The sequence below is a fragment of the Rhinopithecus roxellana genome, chromosome 14 (genome assembly GCF_007565055.1).
Source record: "Rhinopithecus roxellana isolate Shanxi Qingling chromosome 14, ASM756505v1, whole genome shotgun sequence".
Lineage (NCBI taxonomy): Eukaryota > Metazoa > Chordata > Mammalia > Primates > Cercopithecidae > Rhinopithecus > Rhinopithecus roxellana.
In genome coordinates this window covers 109,527,265-109,549,220 of record NC_044562.1, presented here as the reverse complement: position 1 = coordinate 109,549,220, position 21,956 = coordinate 109,527,265, and positions in this window count along the sequence as shown.

Here is a 21,956-nt window from a genome sequence, read left to right as displayed (position 1 = left end):
TGATGCCAGCAGTTGAAATTAACTACAACTTACCTCCAGGGCCTTACCCTGGGAAGAAACGCAAGCCTTCAGTGTACTCCAGTATACTCCAGAGTTTCACAAATAGTTATGCCAGATAGATTTTGCTTGTTCAGTTGTTGTCTAAATGGGACGACAGATTCTGGGTTCTTACCACTCTACCAACTTCAAAGAATGTTTTCCTTTCATGCCTCATTTTTGAGGCATATATTTATAAGATTACATTTGACTTTTTAAATTTAAACCTTTAAAGATGACACTTAATTTTCTTCTGGCTTGCATTATTTTTCTAGTGTAAAAAATGTCCCTGGTTATTTTTTATTTTCTCATTGTAGGGAATGTGACACTTTTTCTGTCTGCTTTTATGATTTTCAACAAGTTGATTATAGTGAGTCTTGGCATTTTTAATTTTTTTCTGTATGCTTATCTTGGTTTAAGTTTGTCACATTTCTTGAACCTCTGAGTTTATGGTTTTCATTGAATTGAAAAAATATTTGGCTGTGATTTTGTCAATAATTTTGTGTCTCTCACTTACAGGACTCAAGCTATTGAGTAATTTTTTATTCTGTCAGTTTATACAGATTTTTTAGTGTTGCTTTTTTTTTTAACCATTTTTGCTGTCTTTAAACTTATATTTATGCAATATCTAAATTGCTGTTAGTCACATCCATTGAAATATTTTCTCTCAATATTAATTTCTTAGCTCAACATTTTACATTTGTTTATTTTCTATAGTTTCCATATTTCTCCTCATAATATTCATGTTTTTCCTTAAATTTATGAAAACAATTGTTGTAAAGTATTTTTCTGATAATGCTCTTAACCATTATTATTTCAGAATCTCCCTTGTTTCTCTCCTAGTGATTGGTTACATGTTTGTGCTTTATTCCATTTCTAGTAATTCTTATTGGATGGTAGGGTAATTTTGGTTATTGTCTTATCATGTGTCTGGATTTTATTGTCTTTTTTGAAAGAGTATTGAAAAGTAACTTTAAAAGCAAGCTCTTTTAAACATGTTTTGGCAAAGAGTTGATTTATTTCCAAATCAGCTTGAAACTTTTGAAGGTTATTTTAGTTTTTCTAGGGCTAGTCAGTGAAATATTTATTCATGTGATTGTTTAGCCCTACTATTCATGCCAAAGCTTTTCTCTGAGGTCTCTCCATTCTGGTTGATAGGAAATCTTACACCTGCTATTTCTCTATAAGCTTTGAAAATTGTTTAACTTGTATCTCTGAGTACATGTTCTTTGCCAGACCTTGGGGAACTTTGCTCCATGAAGATGTCTTTTTATCATTCAGCAAAGACTCAAAGTGATGCAAATGCAGATATCTGGAGCTCTTTCTTTAGGTAGTTGCCTCATTCCTGGTATTCTGACCCATAAATTCCATCTGTCTCAGTTATTCTAATGTCTGATCTCCAGCTCCTCACTCAGTAAGATTTTTTGCCATTTAGTAAGTTTCTTCTCTAGTACTATCATTCAAAATAGTCCCTAGGCAGAAAATTCAAGTGAACATAGATATTATCTAGCTTATTTTCTTTTCTCAGAGACTACAGTCCTATACTATCTGTTGTCTAATGTCTGAAAGCAATTATTTTATATAGCTAGTCAAGTTTTATAGTTGCAAATTATGGGTAGGTATGTCTTCATTCAGTTAATCTGTCAAGCCCATAAATTAAGAGGAACATATATGCAGAGTAAAAATAAGTTCAAATGCAATACAATAAGCTGGAGTTAGCAAATATGTATGTGAAGATATATATTATAAATATGTGTGTATATAGATGTTTGTGTCGGTCCCATAAATACCATATAAAAATATAGTTACAAGAATTCAAGAAACTAACAAACATGTATTATTGAAAAAGGAGAAGTCTATGAAAACAAACAGGAATAATTTAAAAAATAGAACTTCTAGAAATTAAACTAAAACACAAAATAAGAAAAGTATATAACTTAAACGGGATAAGGCAGAGATGGAAAAAAATTGATAATCTCCTAGTTAGATTTGACTAAATTATATCAACAATAACTGTATCTGAATAAATTATCATCAAACTGATTGAGAATATCAAAGATTTTGGATGTGTGGCTTTAATATATTTATAATAACAAGCCTAGAAATAGATAATAGAGGAAATAGAAAAGAGAGGAATATTCATGAAGCAAAATAAAATGTAAAATTATAGATACTTGAAAATCAATAAATAAAACCAATCGGGGACACCTTTTGTGAAATGGTAGAGAAAAATAAAAAACTTCAAAACACCCAGTGAGAAGAGAAAGAGTTTACCTATAATTTCTTTACCCATCTTCTGTTGAGTGTTGAGTACATAGATTTGCCCTATTTCAATGTTATAAGTCTGTAGTATAAATGGTATACATGCACACATGCACACGTGCATCCACACGAACACATACACTTCCCATTGGTAATTTGTCTTTTGACATTACTAAGTAATTTTTAATGCATGTATTTTTTATTTTTATATAATTTAATCTACCCATCTTTTCATTTGTGGCTTTTGTTGTTTGTGACAGAAGAGCAAGTCCTGCTCAATGACAAGGGTTTATAAAAAAATTAACTCAGATTTCTTTCCTGTTGTTCATTTGTTTCCTTTTCACACTTAAAACTTGAGTTGACTCATAAATTGCGGTATATTATGTGAGACTTTTATGATTATAATCTTTTTCTGATAGGCAACTTTTAGCTCAAATATTATTTATTATAAAGTTGAACTTTCCCCCATAGATTGGATATGGTATTTTTGTCATGTCTTAAATGTCCATGCTTATTTGGCTCTATTTCTATACTTTAGAAAACTTTGCTTCAATTCAATCAATTTAATAGTGAAAGAGTGCTGTGCTGTTTTGCTTATGGAGGCTTAATCCTATGTTTACCATTGCTAGGTGAATTATTAGCTTGCTATCATTGAATTTTCTTCAAAGTTTTACTATTTGTACTTGTTTTTTGTTTTTAAATATAAATTTTAGAATCAGTTGTTAGGCTAGTTCTAGAAAATGTGGAGCTTCAGGTACTATTTTAATACTAAAATAATTTTGCAAAGTAAATGTATGAACATCATAAAATATATAAATATATATTAACTAATAAAACTACAAAATAAAATTGACAAGCCCACCTGATTTAGGAGTTTTCTTTAAATATATACCTCTCAGTGATTGATAAATAACACAAAACAAAAACAAAACCACAGTGTAATGATAATGAAGGTATGACAGTAAGAATTATATTTGACCTAAGGAATGTGTATACAATATTGCTTATTGCTTCCAACAAGTGTAAACATAATATTTTTTCAAATTCTTTGAAATATTTAGATTAACAAACTACTTTTTAGGTATTTTAAATGTTTTAACTTTCTAAAATATCACTATTTTATAGAATACCTTATCTGACTAAATCGAAAGTAAACAATATTCTTAGAGATATTATACTCCAGGAAAAGATACGTGCTACATCTAAAAACTATAAAAGAGTGCTATCAAGTATATATAAAGAGACCTTACAGTTAGTGAGTTAAAATTTAAAAAGCTGCACAATACTTAAATGGGAAAACACATAAACAAGAATCTCCAAGAAAAGGAAATACATAGTGGCTTTTAAAAGATAGGAAACTATTCAGCTTTATTTCATTAAAATAAAAATGAAAACCACAGTGAAGTATAATTTTACTCTCAAAACATTGAAGAAAGAGAGTCTAATATTACCAGATATGATAGCAATATAAAATAAGAAAAATTCGAATTCATATAAACCTGTGGTAGAACAATCACTCTGGAAAACAAAAAAAAATTTATGAACAGTAGTTTGAAAAACTCCTGAAGATAAACATAGTACATTGTACTGTTAAAGTAGCCAGCAAAGCAAACATGACCAGGGCAGGAAAGGCCCCAAACCCAACGAGGAAGCTCAGGGTTACCATCAGGTGACGATCAGATGGTTGTTAGTCTGTCTCTCTAAAATAATAGCTGCTTGTAGCAGGTGCCAAGGAAAGGCAGTCTCCCAACAGATAGAAAAACCAGAAGCTGGTGCTCAGCAGTTCCTGATAAGATCTCAGGAACTGGACAAGTGAGTTCAAGCATGTGCATTTAGAGACAAAATGGCAGAGTTTAACCGATACGTGACCTTCTTCTAGGAACACTTGACTGGTAAGGGAAAAACTCCTCAAATGAGCATGTGCACAACTTCAGTAAACACACTGAACATGTGGCGCCTCCCAAGTGCTAGCAGGCCACTGTGCATGTGGACAGCCCACCCCAAGGGAAGAACCAGGGAAGGAGAAATGCAAACCCTGGAATCATGCCAACATATAAAACCCCAAGTCAAGGGTCAAGGATCTCTCAAGTTGCCTGCCTGGTCCTCTTCCAAGTGTACTTTACTTTCTTTCATTCTTGCTCTAAAGCTATTTAATAAACTCTTACTCCTGCTGTAAAATTTGCTTCAGTTTCTCACTCTGCCTTATGTCCCTCAGCAAGAGTTCTTTCTTCTAAGAAGGCAAGAGTTTGCTGCAGACCCATCCGATTCACCACTGCTGACATACTTGGGAGATTGAATGCCTTGGGGAGAAGAAGTCAAGACGTCAACGCATGTTAGCAGCGGCAAATCCGACGGATCTTCAGCAAACTCAGTTCTTGAATGGATGGGGCAGGTATTCTGTTTACTTGCTAGAGAATCGACGATTCCATATTCAAACATCCTGTGAAGTAGCTAATCCTGGGGAGAGTAATGAGACTGATATGACAGAGAGGAGGATATATGCTGGTCTCTGGGGTTTTCAAGGCTCTGAGACAGGGAAAGCTGGAGTGTGTCTGGAGCAGAGGTGGTAGAAGAAACCGCATTGTTATGATTGTATCGGTGTTGAGGTAGACCAGGTAGAGTCAGCAGCATGATCAGTCTCTACGTTTCCTGGAGTGGTAGTAGCAATGACAGTGGCAGCTCAGTTATCAGCTTTGAGTCTTAAGGCACAAATGAGAGTGTTACTGACAGAACGTTTTCATATCCATGCGGGGTCTGTGGCAACCTCACCCTCACTTGGGAGGGGCCATATGTACAGTGTGCTTACTGAAGTTATGTGCATGTTCATTTAAGGCTATTTCCCTTAGCAGTGGAGGATTACCAGAGGAAGGTCATATACTTGTTAAACTCTACCATTTTGCCTCTGAGTGTGCATGCTTGAGCCCACTTTTTCAACTCCTGAGGTCTTATTGGAAAGAGCTGATCATCAGCTTCAGGTGTTTTCTATGAATTAGGAGACTACCTTTTCCTGCCACCAGTTATGAGCAATTATTATTTTAGAAAGACAAACTAATAACTGCCTGACCATCATCTGATGGTTGCCTGACACTTCTTGGAGGGGACTTTCCTGTCCTGCTCATGTCTGCCTAGCTACCTACTCTAACACTATGACTGAGCATCTTACACATGTGTGATAGAAAATGTGTACACGAATGCTGGCTGGGCATGGTGGCTCATACCTGTAATCCCAGCACTTTGGGAGGCAAAGTGGGTGGGTCACTTGAGGCCAGCGGTTTGAAAGCAGCCTGGCCAACACAGAGAAATCCTCTCTTTACTAAAAATACAAGAAAAATTAGCCGAGTGTGGTGCAACATGCCTGTACTACCAGCTACTTGGGAGGCTGAAGCATGAGAATTCTTTGAACCTAGAAGGCGGAGATTACAGTGAGCCAAGATCGCACCACTGCACTTCAGCCTGGGCAACAAAGTGAGACTCTGCTCAAAAAAAAAAAAAAAAAAAAAAAAGGAAAAAAATGCTAATAACAGCTTTGCTCATAACGGCAGAAAAAAAAAAAAAAGTTAACCAAAATTCCTTAACTGAAAAAGCAATAAATAAATACACAAATATACATGCAGAAGAATATTTTTTATAGCATCATAAAAATAAAGTAATTCCTGCTTCAGGTATTAGCATTTAAATACCTCAAAAACAAAAATGAAATAAAATAAAATAAATAGATTTATCACGGAAGAATAAAGTTCAATTTTTGTATATGTGTGTACACCACACACACATACACACACACACACAGTAAAACCAAGTAATGTAATATTAAATGTGTGTAGTGTGTGTGTATGTATGTTGTAAAAGTATAGAGCAAAACAAGGGAATGAGTGAAACCAAATTCAGAACAATGGTTACTTCTTTAAATAAGAGTGGGCAATGTGATTAGTAAATGCAGAGCAGGGAATTCAACTTTATTTGTAGTGCTCTATTTTTGTAAGCTGAGTCATGCGTATCTGGATTTTTGTTTGGTTCTATCTTATTATGTAACATATACAGCCACATAAACTATACTCTTTTGCTTATATGATATTCAAATAAGTTAGTTGATAACATAAAAACAAAGTAAGAACTCCCTAAACTTTTACACTGTTTCAATTAATTTTGACATTTTTATTTTATACATAATTCTAGCCATAAATATGGCAATTTTATATCTTGAAAATGTTACAAATATACTTTAAAATATCTACTTGTTCCTTTGTTGAAAATAAAATGCTTGCCAGATCAAATAAATTTAAATTTTTTTAGCTATATTGGTATTAAACATTTCCCTTTCATACCAATATGTAAAGTTGTTCTAAATCTGCTTTCATGAACATGCTATTTGAGCTAATTACTTTAGAGTAAATGCAGCTCTCAAATAATTGCTAAACCTTAGGAAATGCTTTCAATAATTGACTTAGTTTTCATAAGCAAAACTTGTGTTATTAAATCTAAATTAAATGCACATTTGAGACACTTAACTTAAAGTGTTAACATATCAAATATTTTAATAGTGTAATGAAAATAACTTGTAGAATTAATGCCAAAAATAATTCAAACACTGCATTCACATTTTTTTTACAAATTTTCTGTCATTCAAAAATGTTGTATGGTATTTTCATGTGAATTGTGTCATCTGCAATGAATATGTTTTTCTACTAATTGATATGATCTAAATTGAAAATACTGTATTTCCTAAAGTACAAATTTCCAACTTCTGTGGCTTACATGAGACAGAAAGGCTGATTTTAGAAGTAATGTAAGGAGAGATGGTGAAAAATACAAAATATTGGAGAAAACTTGATATATTCATACACATATATATAAATGTTAAATTATTCACAATTATAATTCTTTAGTAATTTTTTCATAATATTTTTACTTTTATTTTTATGCATAATATCCAATTGGGAGGAAGAATGCACAGTTCTAGTCTTTCTAAAAAAATTGTCTAGTGTTTACCTCTCATTGACTGTACATATATACAAATATAAAACATTTCTTTATCTTTAATCTTAATCCAAAAATAATTTAAGGGATGGATAGCTAGATTGATGGCTTAGTGGCCATAATATCTCAAGCATAATATTTTCTCCTTGACCAATCTTGGTTTCTGCTAAAGATGAAAAACTCTGGACAGCGTCTCATGCTCAGATTAAACTCCCTAATGTAATATCAAGAAAAAGTATATTTTACTGAAGAAATGAAGGAGTATTTGTATTACCTTTCATTATATCTACATTAAACACATTTCAAATACTGCATTTCTTTCACTGAAGTTCTCCCTTGCCCAACCACTCACTTCTTTCTTTATCTCCACTAGCCTCTAAGGAACTATTTCTATTCTTCTTAATGATTAACTAAAAATTTACATTTAAATAAGTAGTTGCAGGAAGAAAACTACATAGTATTTTTCAATCACCCCCATCCCCTACTATCCTACTTCCACAGTAGTTTCTTAGAGTACCCAGAAAATACAATAGTCATGAGAGATATTAATTAAGGCTTACAAAATAAGATTTCTCTCTAAATGGTGAGATTTGTGTATATGTAATGAATATATATAATAAATATATATAATGAATATCTATATATATAACGTATTTATATGCCCCTGTAGATGTAACCATGCTACAGTGAATAATAGAGACATTCTAGAGATTTCTGTCAGTGAAGACAGACACATGATTTTGATATTGAAGGACTCTGACTTTTGAAATCAAGGCACCTAGATTCACATTCCATATCAACCACTAGTTAATAGATTCCCATTAACTATAACTTGTCCTCCCTTACGCGTGGGAAATGTTAACCTCATAGCTATATTAAGTCAATTTCAGTACATTAGAGTTAGCAATATACGGAGTTTTGAAATAAATAGAAAATATAGGAAAAACAACCATGAGCCTCTATCATTCCATTTCAATGGTGTAACAAAAAGGAATGTAAATAATGTTTGACCCACATATATGACTAACAATACTAGAATAGATTCAAGTCTTTTCCAGGTATGGAATTGGGAAAAAATGAATAAATGGTTTCTTATTTCAATTTTACCGATCTATGACATTCTTATACTCCTCCTCAATTCTTTTTTCTCCCTACTGTGAGCAATAATCACACCATTTCTCCCCCATCTTTCTTTTCTCATCAAAATTTCTCTCTCCTATTTCTGTAGGGCTACATCTTTGTCTTTGTTTCAACTTGAAAGAAGGATTCAGTTTAGAATTGTACAATAGATGAGTTTCTTACTTCCTTTAATGGAGAGAGAGCAATTATGCCTAAATGGTTATATTCCAGGGTAAAGTAAGTGTAATGGTAATATATGGATGAGATAGTACATATATTAATATGCTACATTGTCAACATGATGGTAATATGCAGGATTACTTCTCCTGACATATTAACATATAATTTTGAAGATACTTTCGAATCTTTAAACCCTGTATCTCTAGTCTCTGACGTCGGTGCATTCAAGTCAAATTAAAATCTTTGTTTCATAGATTTCTGTTCTAGAAAACATATATATTTTCTTTGAAAATTTGTACACATTTTGGAGATTATTTTATAATTGTTTTTTCCATAGGAAACATAAGCTATAAATACATTCGATGAATAAAAACAATCCAAGGAGAAAAGGGATTTGTAAGACATCCTGATCTGTTTTGCAGCCAAAAGAAGGCCTCTGGACTGTCAGGGTTTCCACAGGGGGTGGAGAATGAACAGCAGAGTGAGCAGACAAGGCTTTGCTCTTCTATTGTACCTCTTCTTCACCCAGAAATTTATTCTTCTGTCTAAATTGAGATCTTTTATAAAATTTTATTTGAGGTAAGTTTCCAAACATTTCACAAATTTGAAAACATTGAGTTAGTGAGTATAAAATAGCCTTACAAATCTTCAGATTAGAGCCTTCATCTTCCTTGATGGCCTCTGCTCCTGCCTGATGCCTAGCATTGCTCTTGGCCAAGGGCAGCAGGCATTTATGGAATGGAGGCTCAGCAACAGGACTTTGTTCTTTCTTGTTTGATCTGGTAGAGACTTTGTTCCTGAGATCCTGTTTTTATTTTCATTACTTTTCTTTTCTTTTTCTTTCTTCTTTTTTTTTTTTTTTTTTTTTTTTTTTTTTTTTTTTTTTTTTTTTTTGCTTCTTTTTAAAATTTAACATTCCCCTTTCAAACAGGACAGGGCCCCTAAAATAATATTTTTATGTGACTCTGTTTCTTGGCCATAATGGGATGTACTATGCTAAATCTGTAAATGGGATTACACGACACTGGCTGTGGGAAGTATAGGAATACATGTACTAGAAAGCTGTGCCTCATTTAAATATGCATCCTTAACAGAACTGAAGTTTACAGTTGCTTTGAACAGCTCCAGGATGCAACATTCACCTTCGGTTTAGATTTCTAGAGTTATTATGACTTTATGCCAGCAGATGGCAGTAAAATATTTTATTTTTAAGAAGGCAAAGTATTCTAATTAGCACAAGTTGCACAGGGTAGATTCCTACTACGACACACAGTATGGATTGATTTTTAAAAGTTGGTATTTGTTCATTAAATGAATGGATGCACTGCATTCCAATTTAAAGCAACTGTGGAAAATTGTCATAAATGAAGTGAATGATTCTGGATTTAATATTAACATAAAAATATGGCGGCCTAAATTTTTTGAAATCTTGTTTCAGTCCATTTTCCCTTGCCTGTGAAAGTCTGAAATCATTCTATATCTATACCTTGGCAAAATATTCTGAGAAGTGAGAAACTGGCACATGTTGGCATGGATACCTAACATCCACACCGTTTCCCTCTGACAAGTTATTAACAGAAATGCTTCACTGAAACTGATGGGCTTTGCTTTACTGAGGAAACATTTTCTGCCAAAATATTTCTTTTCTGTAACAGGGCCAACCGAAATGGTCGATTTGGGTTCTTGCTTTAATCTCCTTTACTTCTTTATTCAATTAGATATAAATTTCACAGACTTGGCTGATAGAGATCATCAAACATTTACTAAGTACTTATATTATTCTTTCCTTCCCCTTTCCCCTATTCCTAACCTAATCCAGCTCATTCTTTTATGTATCTTTCTCAAAGGATTTTAAACTGACCTCTCTGTCTCTAGCTCTTCTTTTTTCCCTCCAGTGCGTCAAATGCTGATGAATTATTATTATTGTTTTATGTATGGTCTGTGACTTCTGATGATTTGTCTCAACGGTTAATTTGGTGTGTGGAATGGTTCTAGAATCACCTTGAGGTTTAGTGTGCCTTAAATGCGCGTAGGTTTTGTTTACTTTCTATTCTCTTTTTTTTCTGTGTGTGTGTGTGTGGGTGAATTCAGAAAGGTTGAGAGTGATTCTGCCAGTGGCACCATCTTCCCAGAATCCTCTCAATTAAAGTGTTTTTAATTAAATTCAAGTGTGCAATATATCTATAATTTTGAATACAGCATACATAGTGTAGCCACTTTATATCTATTGACATTTTATACTTATCTGTTGATATTTTTATATCAATAGCTACTTTCATTCTTGATATATACAATTAGAATATTGGGAAATATATATACAAAATAGTAAAGTTAGTTATGACTCCTAGTATTTTATGATTGATAGAATTGTAGGTGATTTTTTAAACTTCTCTGTTAATTGAGTCTTTTTAACGAATAGAAATACATGTGTATATATATATATATATATATATATATATATATACATATTTGAAAAAAAAATGCAAATTAGAATCAAAATTTAGACAGACTTATCCTGGAAAACTCTGGCAATTGGGTACCACATCTAAGGCTAAGAAAATGAAAGGCTTTCTTATGCCTAGTCAGTCACACACCAAGGGAAAAAATTAGAGAAAAGGAATGAGGAACAAAGTAAAGTGAAAAACTTTACAAAAAAGCATAACACTATTACAAAGCAAGTTAAAACATAACGTAATTGTATTCAATGAATACAGCTTAAGAATTCATTTGAACTTGATACTTGGCACTTTATCTTTTGAATGATACACATTTAATGGTAAAAATTACGTTTTATTTTTTATAGGTAAAAAGGGGTTTGGTGTGGCTATCAATAATGATCAAATTGTCTTTATTATAAACCTACTTTATTAATTTTTAATTATTATAATCAACTTATAAACGGATTATCGAAGGTTTACCTATATTTTAGGCAATGAATAGATGCTATAATCTTGAATCCTAAAGTAATTGTAGATCTAAAAACCCACAAGAAGTGAAAGTGAATCGAATCACATGTGGAGAAGTATATATATATATGGGCCAGTTTCTTAGTTGATGTTGTGGTCATTATATAGGCTAAAGTGAAGAGTTACAGAAATAAATAAGTATATTCCTCACAGAGAAAAAATAACAAATAAGGAAACTAAATGTTCGCATGAGCAAATGAAAGGAGGTAGTACAAATATGCTCAATTCTTTAATCTATGCTGCAATAAATCCTGCCTACATTAGATATATACAGAAGTGGAGTAAAAACATAGTATTTAGAGTTTGATGACAATCTACAGAACAAAAATGAAATACAATGTTAACCTTAGAAAATGGGACTAAGAGTGGAGGATCTTTTTTTATTTTGTAGAATTTTGTATTGTTAAGGGGTTTTTTTTACATATGCATGAGTTATTTTTATAGTGACAAAAATGAATGTTCATTGATGATTATCACATGTTAGCTCTACAACAGTATATCAGGATGTTTTATTATAAAGCATTTCTTTTAAAATGTCTTTCTTCTTCCATTCTGATACAGGTCGAAGGTATTTTTTAGTTAGTTTCTGCCAAACATTTAAAGGCAGAGTACTATACACTTAAATGACTTGAATGTTTGCACATATTATATTGCCAAAACTTGCTTTTTAAAAAACAACTTGCAGAAAGTTGTGTGGTATCGAAACCTAAAAAGAATGCATAAAAGCTAATTTGCATAAGACTAACAAAGAGTAAAATAACCCTTTTTAATAAAATGCAATTTTATGATTCCAATTGATGAAAACATTTAATAACAATTGAACAATTAAAGAGAATTTTATGAATCTATGTATTGTATACTAATATAATAGAGAAAATTGGATGTGCAATATGAGGGAACTTGAACTTCACAATTTTTATGTAAACCTAATATTGTTCTAAAATAAAAACTTTATTTTTTAAGGCATTCAAAATCAAATTGAGAGTGGCATAACTTTTTACAGCCACTATATTTTTCAAAAAGTTTTCGTTTCAAAAGAAATGACCTTCTCTCTACTCAGAAGACTGCATTGCAATTTTAAATAGTCAAACCGGTTCACTAGTCACATCTCTGAAGTTTACTACGCTTCCTACCAATAAGCAAAGTATGGAAATATGTACAGGCACTAACCAGTTTAATCATTTCATGGTGATCCAGTCAGTTTACCCATCTTGAAATCAATGGCTCCTCATGACACAACTGATTGAGCAACAGTGATTAGTGTTGATGGTGAAAGTGTCAGCAATGATTGAATTGGCTGTGCTGCAGGTTAGATTAGCTGCCTATGCTGGAAGTATTTCAGGTAGTAAAACTACAGAGGCTTTCTTATTGGCAATTAGATTTGGGGCAGTACAACTAACATTGTCATTCCCATTAGCTACTTTAAATTATCCATTCCTTTACAACCTTAGGATGTTGTTTGTTAAACACTACATGTTCTCTTGGAAAAAAAAAAAAAAGTAGTTTTCTGTTTAGATTGAATGGTCATTTTGATTAGAGCACTGGTGTTTACCTGTTTAAAGCAATTATAGAAAACACACATTCTATTGGAGATATTGTAGTGTTAGCAGTCAAGGAACTACTGTGACCTTCAAGAACCAAAAAAAAAAAAAAAAAAAAAAAAAAAAAAGCAATAACAAAGAAAGAAAATATATTTTATATGAGAATCCAAGAACTATTAAGGTACTGGTAATTTTTTAAAATATGAAAAGCTCTATAACCTTCCTATGATTACTGATCATTAAAATTAGCCAATACCTGCTCCCCCTCAAACATGAACTTTAAACAAGATCCAGGTGTGCTGTGTACACATCTCAGCTAGTTCACATGCGAGTTGAAAATGTAGTAAAAGTACTTTTTACCTTCTGTCTTGAAGAAAAGTTGACTGTATCCTATTATAAAGCCAGAACCTGGGAGGAGAAAGTGATGGAACAAGAATCAAAACCATTTTTATTCTCTCAAAATTTAAGATGGCAAAATCCTGAATTTTGTTAAAATAATAAACAATTGACTTACTCTAGGAAAAAAGCATATGACATAATATAGAATAGTAGTTTACATTTTCAAATAATAACATGCCACATTATAATAAATGCATTTATTTTGCTGTCTTTTATTTTATTTTCCATTACCATGACATGCAGCTCTAAGTCCTATGAAAAGGGAACTCACATCTTCAAGTAATTTCCTCAGTTTCTACTAGATGGAGCCAAAGTATAAAAAATATGTCCGTGTTGAGCTACACATTCTAAGGAACCCTAACTAAAACTGTTTCATTAGTGAAATAAATCAACGGAAAATTGTAAGAAACTAAGTTTATTTCTAAGGCCATTTACTAGAATCATTTGAACTTGAATCATGGTTCATTCACATACTTTTTCGTGAAAAATTCTGTATATTTAAAACATATACTCTCGTGGAATGTTTCTAGACTCATTTGCAAATTACTGATATTTTTCTCATACATATTTTAAAGTCATTAGTAGTAATAACCATTATTTGAAACATATACAACAAAATACAGTTTTCTCAAATTTTTTTTCTAAATACTACTTTTATTTCTGTACTGAAAAAGGAAAAGAAGGGAAAAAAAAGATCAGTGAAAGAAATGATGAAGTATGCTGCAAAATCAAAGAATAGTTTATAATAACTTAAAAAGTTAAAGATAAGGAAGAAATGTTAACATAATTTGTTTGAACTATTCATTTACATGTTATTTTTTAAAAAATTATTTCCTGTATCACATTGCTAAATTGTCCATGTCATGACTAGCTAGCAGTGTATACTTCCCTTACTTTTCAGACACTTTTTGGCTAGCTGAGTGGTGAACTAAATAAATCAAAAAACAAAACAAAAAAAAAGGAACAAAAGTTTTCTGTTGTAATTTTGCTACTTTAGGCATAATCTTATTTTAATGTCTTAGAAAGTAACAAGAATTTTTGAATATACAAATAAAACTAAATGTAAATGCCTCCTTTTTGTTGGGATTTTTTAAAAACTTTTTTCTAAGGATACAAGCCTACAAAGTCAATCACAAAGAAAACTAATGTATTGATAAATTATTTTATTTAAATAATAGAATTTGTGATTTCAAAAATCATATTTGTCAGCATGCAAATTATTTGCAACTTCGTAACACTGTTAAATTTATTTCATATACTGAAGGAGGTACTCTTGAGATTTTTGACAAACAATTGAATCCCAGGATGATGATGGCAGGAGCCTTCTTTGACTAAGTTGTTCATATTTATAAAATTTACTTCGTTAGTTATTTTAGCAACTCTTCTTTTCCACTGGTTATATGTTACCAATCTTCTTAGATAACGTTAAAAAACAGCAGTTTGAGTAATGAAACATTTTCCCATAAACCAATTTATTTGCCATCCTTAAAGCAAACATATTAGATGAATAATTCTATTCTCTGTAATTCTACTAAATCAATCATTTGAGTAGCTTAGTAATGGATAAGCATGCCTTTTACAGATAAGCTAGGCCTATTGCCTCAGTCCCAAGAGTCTATAACATACAGGTTCTGTTTACTACACAAAACTGCAACTTATCAATATTATCAGGCTAGTCGAATAACAGTCGAGGTCAGGTTTAAAAAAAAAACACAAATTTAAATATCTTTTGTGGCAATATATTGAAAAACATCTAGTTGTTTTATTGATTTTTCTCCTTCTTAATTGGTTAAATCAAGGTTGTGTTGTTATAACCATAGAGAAGTTTAGGTGAAATAAACAGTAAATATAGTAGTAATTAGGCACCACATTAATAGAGCAGCAAGAGAGAGACTGTGGTTTTACAAAATGATTCAATATATATTAAAATTCATATTGAGATTTTAGAGGGTGAATTTGATTGTAGTAAATACTTGTAAAATATGTTAGTGAACTAATTATCAGCCAGTTTTTCATTCTTGTGAACAATTTGTGGAAATAAACTGGCATGTATTAAAACAAAAACAAAAAAATAATTTGACAAAGCCAAAAAAATCAGATTTATAAGATCTGGCAGGTTATCAGAATGATAATGTCTAATAACCTCTAATAAATAAGTTTTTTTCAAAGAAATTAAAATTCTTCACATGCATTATTTTATTATTCAAAGTCTTATGGATCTACAGCTATTATTGTAGCTCAGGCCGAAAAACATAACAAAGTAAGAAAATTCATAAAACCAGATAATTTATCAATAAAATTATATATTTTGTTTCAAATCATGTAAGAATAACAAGTATAGACTGAAAGCAAAGAAGTAAAAGGAGGAGAGAGAGCACAAGCAAAGAGAGCATGTGCAGAAAGAAAAATAAAAAGTGTAAAAAGTTGGAGGAAGAATTTAAAACATAAAATGTGTCTTGAGTTTAATTAATTATTTAATGAATATCTTCTTTAAAAATATACAATTTAGTTTATAAATGTTTTCAAAGAAAATATTTATTATTACATCCAACAGGTATGCTCCTAACATTGTTATTGGACCACACGCATATCTCTTTTTATGGTATTTCGTCTTTGTCTTTTAACTGAGCATCGGAGCTGTAATTTCCCAAGTTTTGCTCTCATGCCACCTTATTAGGCAGAGTTGTTTGGTATGTTACTTAAAACATTCCTACACCGAGTACAGATTTATATATATATGATAAATAATTTGGACTTGCAGTCACCTATTCTTTACTAATAATCCTGAATTAGAATATGCAACTACTGAAAATAAGTATGTAAATAATCACAACATACTAAAAGTAATTACATTTTATAATAGTTAAACAGAAGAAAAATCTGCTATTTATTTTAATATTCTATAGTTACTATGGTGGAGAAGATAAAAGATACATAATAAAACTTACAGAACAACAACAACAAAAAAAAAGTGAATAACAAATGACCCTTAGTTATTTTAAGAAGATACAATGCTGATTTTTTAAATTTATGTATCAGAAAGGGAGTCTTAGTATCAGCTTATTACTATTAAAATAGGGATATTTTAATTTTCTACATATAAACTAAAAACATATGTAGGTTTCCATAGCATCAGGCAGCACTTTTTCCTGTTCTAAGAAGTTGATATATTAGACAATTGAGAACATTTTGTAATATCATCTGAAATTTTAGGGATTGGGATATAAAATTTGTTTTCTCTATGAAAAGGTTGAAAAAGGAAAAAGGTACAATGTCGTTACTCATTACTGAGTGAGGAGAAAGTGGGTGATGCAATATCTTTATACCATAACTTTTATTTTCCATTTTGGGGGTCATATGTCTACATAAAACACTTTAGAATATAGCTGATATAAAAATTGGTATGAAGCAATATTTCGAATGTTATATATTTTTATCGTGCACTGGGATATCTTCCCTTACTGTGTTCCCTGCCTATCGATGACACGCTTAAAGTGTTAAAGATAATCTATCAAACAACACATTTTGTTAAACATCTACTGAAGAAGAGTTCAAAGTCTTGGAGTGCAGCCACAAGGACCAGTAAGTAGAAGAAAGTCAACTCTTCCTGTTGCTCTGCTCTTTCAAAAATTTTATTTATCAGCTACTTAACAGTCCCAGAAGTTTGTAGCTGGAAAATATATTAGAGATTACTTTGTCAGATCCACACATTTTTTTTTTCCCCCCCAGAGGAAACTGAAGCCCAAGAAGCTGTCTCTTAAATTTAAGCTTATATAATTAACTAATAGTAAAGGTAATCCTAAAATCTATTTCCACTGATTTCAGTTCTGATTCTTTTTGTTTTATTTCAGTTCTTATTTTTAAATCACTTTTGCTAAAATTTCAGGCAAGCAGTTACAATTGAAATGTACATTACTGTAAATTTATATTTCTCTCAATAAAGGTATAAGTTGGTTTCAAGTTTTAACAGGATGATGTGATATAAGTAATCATTGCCATGGAGAAACATGAATTATGATCTTGAAGAACTTCGACCTCTATTTTTTAGAAGAGCTGGTTTTATGCTGGAAGCAAAAAGTGGAGACAGGTAAAAGACAAGAAACATGTAATGATCATTTGGTTAGCTAAAGTTTTACGAAGACTGTTTTCGAAAAGGAAAGATTAAAGAAAAGATACGCTTTCAGTACAATTGATTGTAAAGATCTATTGAACGAGAAAATATCAGAGATGCTATAAACTCAGGTCGCAGACTGATGGAGAATCATAGGATGTTTTACTGTTGAACATGAACTTCCCACATAAAAATAAGGCTGCATAAAAAAGGCAAAAAAGGGGAGCTGATTTTGTTCTCTGTGTTACCTTGTATGGATAATTTATCTAACACTAAAACAGACATTGGGAGTGCTCTATTATTTCATAGAATATTAAGTTAAAGTGCTATCTAATAGACAAACACTTGCCTTCTAACCTTAACCAGGATTTCGGCTAAAAGACCAGTTTAGAATCTCATCACTAGATGGCATTGTTACACTTGAATACAATTTAAATAATACAATGACCAAATGAGCTAGTTAAATTAGTAGACAATTATCCCGGTTCTCCTCTTCCTTTTATGTGATGAAGCTGGTTACTTAGCCTGCAGGATAAATCCTATAGGATGCCCCACTCAGTCAGGGCTGTTTTTTTCACAAGCTCTCTCTTCCCAGCTTTCACCTCAATCTGTCATACAGATTTGACACCGCATCGTTCCAACAGTACTCAGAAATGACATGTATATAATGTGGAATATTGTGCACATTTACAGCCGGGGCTCTTTCTCTTAAACATCGCTGGCTATATCTTGGCTTCTGGATTCTGCCTAGCTCAGTGTTCTTTACTTTTCACATATAAAGAGATGCCTAAACCAAACTTTTATTATTTTGATCACCTTAAAGCAAAACCAGAGGACAGCATACCTGATTTCTGTCATTTTTTCTGTTAGTATTTTCAAGCTTCCATTGAGCTTCCTGTAAGCTAATGAAGGCCATGGGACATACAGGGCAATGCTAACACATGATATTTTTATGATTCAGTTCCATTAACGCTGCACATGAAAATCAAATTAAGTGACATTCTATTGAAAGAGGTTCTTCTTTACCTCTTTATTTATTTCCTTAAGATCAACAAGATCAGTTCAATAAGCCTAGCAACCCATTTTCCTCCTAAGCTAAGCTAATAGGCCTTAGCTTTGTTTTCTTGTGTTATCATAATCCAGCACTTTTCCTGTTCTTAGTGAAAACCCACTGAAGAAGCAAAACCATTCCATTATGAGTGTTATCAAAAGGCAATACCCTGCCATTTTCAAATGAATACAAATCCAAAATGCATTGTAAAGTGTACCCAGCCCACATTTAGGTGACATCACCCACACATTCTGTGTGTGATTACTGTATATCGCATCTGCATATTTCACAAGCAGTACAATGCATTGTGGGTGGTGGTTTCTATTTACAAGAAGGGATGCTGGAAATACCCACATCACAAACTGATATTTTTGTTTTATTAACATAATAGGACACAGTTGTTTTGGCAGATTGCAATACAGCTGTAGTATATACTTTCTGACTAGGATTGCTACTTTATTCTTTTTCAATTGCCCTCTTCCATCCCTGAATCAGTACTTTCCCATGAATCTGAAAAATTAACTCTTTACATTCTTCGAACCTTCTGAACACATACTTTCAATTCCTATGAAGAGAACACTGAAACCACAGGGCATAGCGAGCAACAATATAAGCCACCTAATTAATTAATAGTGCACTATAAACAATTAATGAACTACATGTAAACATTATAGTCCTTTTAAATCCAAAAATCTAGAATTACACATGGAAATGTGATTTGGCATGAATATGCACTAAGCAGAAGAATTTCTGCAGGCATTTATAATATAATGCAAACTTCTGTTAGACTGCTGTCTAACAGGCAAGAGGAAACTGGAAAAAAAAGCATGGCTAAGTTAGCCTACAATCATCAGTTACCTGAAGGAAAAGGCAGATCCTAGTAGCTACAATTCTTAACGCGCATAGTACTAAAATGTACAGTAATATAATTACATACATTTAACAGATTTTAGAGAACTTTCTTGACAAAGTACCTGGGGTCAAGATTTTTTTAAGCTCAAATTTGAATGTCTTTTTACCTTGTAAAACAATGTGTTATTAATTAATTCAGAAATTTGTTCATATATCATACAGGCTTACTAAGATGTAAAAGCAAAACAGTTTTCTCCAGGACAACATTTTCAAATAATTTCTCTTGTTTACGTTCCCAGATTCCTTTTAATGCATTTGAAGATCACAAAGTAAAATGTTTCCTGATTCAGAATTTGTCTGTATTCAAATTTATATTTCCTGAGAGAGTACATGTAACTACTGAAACTGTGAATGAGAGAACCATTTTAATATTGTTTACTTGTATGGTTTTATAATTGATAATGTGGCTTAACAAATGCTGATGTTGAAAATGAAACCCAGTTGTAATTCTACTGGGCAGTGTTTTGATCAACTCCTTAATTTAAATTTTACGTGAAGCAAATTAAAGATTTTTTTGTACAGTATTCCAAAGTCAATTTATATAAATGTTATTTCTTAATATAATTTATGGCAAGTATTCATTCTCTTTGTAGAAAAAAAAGGAAGCTTATTCTTTGAAGAAAAAAAAAGACAATCTACATAAAAACATTGGTCTGCTGAAGGATATTTCCATTGTTATTGTTCTGCCCTGAACATCCTAAAGAACTGCTACAGGTATGATTTAAGTTTCTACAGTGTAGATACTCTACAGTGTATTTCTTAAATGGTGATCTCCCGAGCTTCCTCGTTAGTGCTCTCCCTTTCTCTCACAGGCACACACACACTTAGATATGGACGCTTACACTCACATACACTAGCATTAGCTGTTTACTTCTCTATCAATTTTAAATTTATCCCTGAAGCTCAAAAGAGATATACATTGCATTGAATCTTGTAAATAGAGCTATTTATATCAGCACCCTTAGAGAAAACAGAGTGCCTTCACATGGCATAGAACTTTGTCTGAAAAAGTTTCAGGTAATGTACTTTTCTTTATTTTTTAATATAATGTTTAGTATTTATGTCTATCTAACTTGGCAAAACTAATTTTGTCTATCACACTGACATATTTTTAATCTTTTAAATATATTTTAAATGAAAAGTTGAAATAAGCAACACAGACCACCACTTGCATCATTTGATTATCAATTCCATATTCACTTCTCACAGAGTTTTTTAAAATAAATTCCTGACAGCAAATAATTCTGTTACAATCACCTTAATAACCAATGGTCATTTTATTTGCAGTCTGCCTGTTTACAACTCTGTTTTAATATTGTTTTAAAGTAAGAGTGTGCTTTAAGACAAATTCAAAAGAAAGTAGATGGCTTTAGAAATGTAGTTTCTTTTAGCATGACTGTAAATTTTTTAAAAAATGTATTGTCTTATAAATTACAGGGGTTCATGTGTAAGCATTATTCAATTCTATTTGTATGAATTGCCTTCATGATGTTTTCCCTCAGAAAAGGATTGGGTTAAGGTAGACATAATCTTTAATTATTAGGCTTATAAATTTATTTCACTAAAAAGCCTACAGCGCAATAATAGTGTTATTGATTTTATAAAACGAGTTCATTTTGCATTAACACAAGGTTGTCTTGAGGGATAGCTGGTAAGAAGTAAGTAGTTGCTTTGTAGGCACAGATGTCAGAAGGTAGGAAAGCACAGTGAAAGAATACTGGGACCCAGATTTGATAACCTGGTTCCTATCTCTGCCATTTTTATTAGCTATGCCACCTTTGGCAAGCTTCTAAAGTCACAAATCTCTAGTTGGCTCATCTGTAAAATGATACTACCAAAACTTGCCTGGACTTTGCTACTGTTTAAGGGAGTAATTAAATATTTTGATAGTCAATTCTTATAAATTCAAGGTGATATTACCCTGCACATCTTTCTGATGGGATACATACTTCTTATGAATATAAGAAATTAGGTTTTGTCTGCTTCAAAAATTTGGCAGTATTTAACAATCAGGTATACAATCTGGCAGTTTGCAAGGAGTGCCTTCTCTTTTACACAAAAAATAATTTGACATTTTGGTAAAAATGGAAAGGATTCAGAATCTGAAGATCAAGGTGACAATAATTCTAGGTATTTTATTCTCAAGGCATCGCAGACACACAGGTCTTTACAGAAATGTTTGTTAATATGAATATATTTCTTTATAAAGAAGTCTATATTTTTAATGAAAATGTGTATCTATGTAGGTATGAAATATGTGTCTAGGTATATTTATAGATAGATATAAAACACACTCATACATACACACATGCAAAATCATCCTATCTCACTGAGATGGAGAAAACGGAAAACGACTGCTCTGGTTTCAGATACTTAGTCTTCATACTATTTCATTTTAAATA